The following is a 6,044-nucleotide window of genomic DNA, read 5'->3' as shown; positions in this document are numbered from 1 at the left end:
ATGCTCTTGGAAGGCTCTTCTTCTCCATTGGTAATGTAAAGCATCATAGTCCGCTGTGGGGTATTATGGAAGGTCTTGTAGCTTTATCTGACTTTCTAAGCAAGTTGATTTTTCCCAGTTCCACATACATTCCCAAGTGCTATGTTCAGGTGACCTGGCCAGGCTCTCTCCTGTGGCACATTGCTCCAGAGATGCTGCCTACAGGCTCCTTGCTATACTTCTTGGGTGCCTTTTGGTTGACAAGAACTAGATTTCCTAACTCATGCAAAGCCACACCTGCTTTCTTCCCTTGTTTTCAGTATCTTTATAGTTACCAAATGTCTTCCTGTTGGGGTGAAGGAGGAGAAATGCTACATGTGACATGCTATGACCCTACAGCCGTTCTGCTGTGGTCCTGTGGCCATCTGAACACTGGTCTTCCCCTGGCAGCTACCCTGTGCTGGGGCCATGTCTTTACCCCAAGGTAAGAGCTCTGACTGTTGTCAGTCATGTCTTTGGTTATCCGTAGAGATCTTTCTTTAAAGTCTGGCTGTGTTTCCTTTGGAGCTTTCAGACATGTTCATTCCTACATCATCCCATATCCATCTCCATATTTGCACTATAAGTCTCTACAGACTCATTTTTAAAGCTGTTTTAATCCACACTTGTGCAGTGTCAGTTTGTGGTCCACCACATCCACCAAGCCTTGGAGAAGTCTATAAGAAAACCCCTCTGCTTCTTACAAGATCAATCACAGCCAAGGGGCAAGACCAGGCTGGAAAGGGCCATGGACATAGCAGAGGGTTGGAATTGGATGACTCAAACCATTCTGTTACTGTATGATTATAGGATCATTTTTTGACTAGAGAATGCATCTGTAAAATGAATCCATTAAGGTCACACAGGTGAAGTTAGTGCTGGCATCTCTGGGTGGGTAGGAAGGGCAACTGATATCATCTACCTGGACTTGTGAAATGGTCTTGTACCACATCTTATCTCTAAATTGGAGAGATACGGATTTGAAGGCTGGACAATTTGCTGGATAAATAATTGGTTGGATGGTCACAGCCAGAGGGCTGTCGTCAATGGCTATATGGCTGTATGTCCGGGTGGGGGCTGGCCATGAGTGGTGTTCCCAGAGGACCACCTTGGAACTGGTGCTCTTCAGTGTAGAATCAAAGAATCATACAGTCCTTAGAGTTGGATCTTTATCAATGACATACACAGTGGGAGGGAGTGCTCCCTCAGCAAGTTTGCTGATGACACCAACCTGAGTGGTGCAGTTGATACAATAGAAGGAGGGGATGACGTCCAGAGGGACCTGGGCAGACTCAAAAAGTGAGAACATGAGAACCTCATAAGGTTCAGCAAGGCTTTGAGGAAGGTATTGTGGTTGTGTTGGGCAATCCCAGGTATATGAGAGAAGAACTCCCTGAGAGAAGCCCTACAGAGAAAGAATTGGGGATTCTAGTGGACAAAAAACTGGACATGAACCAGCAGCGTGCGCTTGCAGCCCAGAAGGTCAACTGTGTTCTGGGCTGCGTCAACAGAGGGGTGGCAGCAGGGAGAGACATAGGAATTGTTCCCATCTACTCAGCTCTTGAGAGGCCCCGTCTGCAGTACTGTGCCAGGCCTGGCGCCCCAGTACAGGAAATATGTGGAGCAGTTGGAGCGCATCCAGAGGAGGGCCACAAAGATGATCAAAAGCCTGGAGCACCTCTCCTATGGAGACAGGGCTTGTTCAGCTTGGAGAAGAGAAGGCTGCGGGGAGACTTCGTTGCAGCCTTCCAGTACTTGAAAGGAGCTTACAAGCAGGAGGGACTGACTTTTTACACAGTGTAATGGTGATAGAGACGAGGGGAATGGCTTCTGACTAAGAGAGGAGATTTAGATTAGATGTTAGGAAGGAATTCTTTACTCAGATGGTGGTGAGGCCCTGGCACAGCTGCCCTGAGAGCTGTGGTGCCCCATCCCTGGAGGTGCTCAAGGCCAGGCTGGGAGCCTGAGCCGGTGGGGAACGCCAGCCCATGGCAGGGGTTGGGGCTGGGTGGGCTTTGTGTTCCGACCCAAACCATTCTGTGATTTTAAGATTATGTGACTATGATCTCCAAAACTTTGAGTGGTTGCCTCTGCAATTTTCATGATTTCTGAAGATTGCTATTTGTATTCAAAAGCAAAATCATTCCTACTGGCGATACTGTTTCTGTCTTCTTGTAACTCCTGAAAAATATTCCAGGACAGCTGGCCTATGAAAATTATCTTAAGATCTGTGAATTCATAAGTATTAATTCACTATTTCTAATAGTATTTTATTAATTTCCTTCACATAGAATTAGGCAGAGACCTTGAAAGGGACCAAAGATGATGCCAGCCTGTGTCTGGCAGCTTGTGTTATTCTGAACAGTTCTCAGGGGAGAATAAAGCCTTTCTTGCACTTGATGTCACGTGCGGTTTCCCCCTTCCAGCTTTCATTCTTACTTCTGTCCCTCTCCTCTCTGTCCTTAAGGCAATCAAGGGAAATGTCTGCTGAATGGGGACTTCAAGGCAGCACTTTATTGTCACAATCCTAAGTGATACAAGAATTACTCAAGATTCTGTGCCACTGCTGGACCTTCTCATTTTCCTCCTGCTCCAACTGCAGCAGGACGTGGTGCTGCTCAGCATCGGTGCTCTGAAGGCAGACCATTCCCCACCTTCCTAAGCATTTAAGCTGAACTGATGCAAGTGAATGTGATGATGACTTTTTCAAAGCTGACAGCACAGCATATTCACAAAGCCTCTTTCTGTGATAGGTATAAGGAAGCCAAGACTCTTGAATCACAGAATCACAGAATTGTAGGAGTTGGAAGAACCTCTGGAGATCATGGAGTCCATCCTTCTCACTACATTAGGTTCCCTACAGCAGGTTGCCCTGGAAAGTTTGACCCCAGAACATCACTAGAGAAAACGTTACAGATTTCCCATGTATTAAATGAATTTCAGCTTCTTCTGGCATTCTGTCTGAGTGCAGGGCAGCCCTTCCTGGTGCAGGAAATGCGTGTGTTCTCCTCTCTATTGGTGGAGAGCAGAAGAGGACTGCTAAAAACAGCAATTGGAACCTGAGGAACATTAATGCTATTATCTCAGAGAGGCCATCAAGTGCTATCTTCAAACTGTCTTTACTTCCACTTCTCTTACAGAAAAAATACCACAAGTTTCCAGAGACTTGAAAATCTCGTGTTTCTGGTGATTAGAAACCACCTCCTAATATCTTTAATGAATGCCTTTAGCTAGCTACTACTAGCTAACGCAGATGTGACTTTTATCTCAGGATCTCAAAGCACTTCCCAAAGGTTGATCCCCTTGTCCACATTTCTGTGCCACACCATCCTTCAGTTACTGAGGACCTTGAGCATTTGCACTGAGCCATACCAGATAAGTTTCAATGCTGTTTTCTGCGCTCATTTGGGTACTGCAAGCACAGACATCACTCTGGCCACACAATCCACTGGCAGGTGTTCCTGCTGAAGTTAGTCTGTAATGGACTTAGAAGAAGCAGTAAGTATCTACTTTAAGCACCTGGCTAGTAGAAATATGTCATAAGAGTCTCAGGAATATCTGATCCCTCAAAACACACTGACCTGCCTCTGACACATAGATAAAGCCCCAGAAAAGCAGATCCTACTGTTCCCCAGGAGACTGACTCTGTTGTTCAGAGCTGCTTTTTTCATCAACCTTTTGAGGGCAGGTGGCTAAGCACAGCAGCCCCTTCTTCTGACAGTTTGGTAGCCTGCAGCCGAGCCACTAGCTGGGATGGTTGTGCCAACGGAGGCATGAATCACTAAAACAGCTCTCAGAGGCCTGTCTGCAAGAACTTGTCCGAGCTTTGGTAGCTGTCACCTCCCCAAAGCCCCCCATGCATTGTGACTTACAGTCAGAACGGCTGAGGTCGGATGGACCTGTGTCCATCTTGTCCAACCTCAGCTCCAGCAGGGACACCCAGAGCAGGGTGCCCAGTGCCATGTCCAAGAGGCTTTGGAAGATCTTCAGGAAGGGAGACTTTCAAAATCCCTCTGGGTATGGTTCTGGACAACTCATAACTTGCTCTTGTCATTTGCTCTCTTATTTACCCATCTTCTTTGTTATACTCATGGGAATGAAGCCAAGACTCTCACACGTGTTCCCCTACAGCCCTGCTGTTGAAACCTAGCAGAAGGGCAGCTCATGCTCCTGCCATGGGCACAACAGGGTGGGTAGATGCAGGTGAGGTGGCAGGGGGAGTTAATACTTTGTCTTTGCTGCTCCAGATGCCCAATCTTGTGTCATAGAGTCATAGAATTACCAAATTGGAAAAGACCTCCAAGATTAACTAGTCCAACCATCCACCTACCACCAATATTGCCTCACCAATACTGCCACACTAACCACCTTCCTTAGTACCACATACAGATGGTCCTTTTCAACCCGGGCCATTCTGTGGTTCTATGATTCTATGAAGTACTGCGTTGCTGCTATGAGAGGAGAAGAAGGACTTTTCAGGCAGATGCAAGAAGAATGAAGCAAGTGCTGCTGATCTGAAACGAAACAGCAGTTGTGGGAAGCATTTCCTACAGCTGTTTTTGGCATTAGGCACCACGCATATTTCCCTGCCCTCCACTGACTGGCTTTATTGGGTTGTTCTCTGAAGACTTACTTTAGTCCTCTGCCTATGGTTGCTGCATATTAATGAAACAGTGTTTGTCAAGGCTGACAAGTCATACAATTCTTCCGCCTCTCTCTTCTCTCAAGTGTGCAGAGGTTGTTGTTACCTACATCTGTCCCCTTCAAAAATTCAGCAGCAAATCAGGCCTGCACTAGCAAACAGTAATTTGACCACAGAATACTACTAAAGGATTAGAAAAAAGCATTTGGATTTAGCCAGGCTGTGGTTTGGGTACTGAGAGTGTGGGACCACCTCATGCCTCAGCCTTACAAATACTCTCACTGCCATCAAACCTCATCACTCTTGGACAGAAGTTCCTACTTCCAAAGTGCCAAAATCCCATCACTAGGTAACTTGTATTTTCTGTAACAGCAAGCAATCAAACAAACAAAGCTCTACAAATACTAAGCATTCAGTGCTTTTGCATGTCTGAATTCTAAATTTCCTTTAGTTTGCATTCAGCTCTGGACGTGTTTGGTTGTGCTCTTTGGCAGCTGGTGTGTCTATGCACACTGTGCACTGAGCTGCCCTGCGGAGTTCATAAAAGAGAACAAAACAGGCACTGAAACAGAGTCCTTCTCCAGACAGCAGTGAAACCCACTTTGTCTGTTTTAAGAGAAGGCTGGAATTACAGTGAGAGCATTCACTGGACCTCGGTCTGAAAGGCTGCTGAAAGACTACAGTTCTGTGCTTCTGTGATGCTGTGGTTCTGTGCCCCTCCCGCTGCTTGGCTCACACCTACTGTTGTCCTATTGGTAGCCACTGTTGACCACTGTGACAGAAAGAATACCAGGATAGACTGTGTTCATCGTGACTGTCCATACAATGCTCTCCGTAAGGCCTGGCTGCTGAGACATGGGCTGCAAGAACTGTGGTTGGTAAAAGTGCTCTTGGTCTAGAACCAATTCAGTTCAGGACATTTTTCTTCCTCATACCATGCTAAATCCATAGGGAAAAAAAGGTTTATTGCTCTCTTTGTTTCACTTAGATGAATAACTCATCATCCCCTGAGCTGGCCATGGATTGAACAATAAGCTCATACATACAATAGAAAAGATAAAATAATCCAGGAGATGATTAGGTGTGAGGAAAACACTCGTGTAGTGATGACAACAATTCACTGAAGGGAATGCACTCTAAATTCATTAAAAGTGGAATTACAAACTTTCTTAAATTGGCCCTATGGCACAGCCTTCCTGCACAGCCTTTTCAAATCAGACTCCAGGCCTGGACATATGTGTGGCATCAAAACTCCTGAAGGAAGTCCTGCCGAAAAACCACTCACCATTCTCAGTAAGAGAAACAAATCATGTACCTAAAATCCATCCTTTGCTCTGGAAGTGACTGGTAAGAAGTTTTAAAACACCCCAGGAAGCTAAGAGCT

This window comes from Lagopus leucura, unplaced genomic scaffold, assembly GCF_019238085.1.
Source record: "Lagopus leucura isolate 7727_CA_CO unplaced genomic scaffold, USGS_WTPT01 Super-Scaffold_702, whole genome shotgun sequence".
Classification (NCBI taxonomy): Eukaryota; Metazoa; Chordata; class Aves; order Galliformes; family Phasianidae; genus Lagopus; species Lagopus leucura.
This window is presented reverse-complemented; position numbering follows the sequence as displayed.